We start from the raw sequence: 541 nt of genomic DNA, 5'->3' as shown, positions 1-541 counted from the left end.
CCTGGGAAAGGGGCAAAGCCGAGAGGCGTACCGCCCGCTCCTTCCCTCAGCAGCCCCCTCCCGCCGGCTCGTGACCCCCGCCCCGGGAGCGGTGGTGGTGGCGGCGCGGGGGAGGGTCAGGAGCCTCACCACCCCCCGCGGTGCGGCGGGAAGGGGCGCGCGCGCACCTGAGGCGCGGCGGCGGCCTCCCGTCAGCGGGGCCGGCCGCAGCTCCCCCGCCCGCCTCCGCCTCCCGAGAGACCGCGGCAGCCGCAGGGGATACCCACGTCCCCTCAGCAGGCGCTCCCGCCGCGGGAGGGCGGGCAGGCAGCCCGGCGCTACTCCCTCCACCCCGCGGGGCGAGGCTGAGGAAGCGTCCCCGTCCCCGTCCCCGTCCCCCTCCCCCGGCGGGGCGCGCTCCCCTCGACACTCTCACAGCGCGCGCGCACACGCCGCCTCGGGCCCCACTGCGCTTGCGCGCCGGCCTCCCGCCGGCGCTGGCGCACGGGGCTCCGCCCCCGGCGCGCAGTGCGCAGGCGCGCGGCGAGGCCGCGCGGGGGGA

The sequence above is a fragment of the Aptenodytes patagonicus genome, chromosome 9, assembly GCF_965638725.1.
Source record: "Aptenodytes patagonicus chromosome 9, bAptPat1.pri.cur, whole genome shotgun sequence".
Classification (NCBI taxonomy): domain Eukaryota; kingdom Metazoa; phylum Chordata; class Aves; order Sphenisciformes; family Spheniscidae; genus Aptenodytes; species Aptenodytes patagonicus.
Note: the sequence above shows the minus strand (reverse complement) of the source record.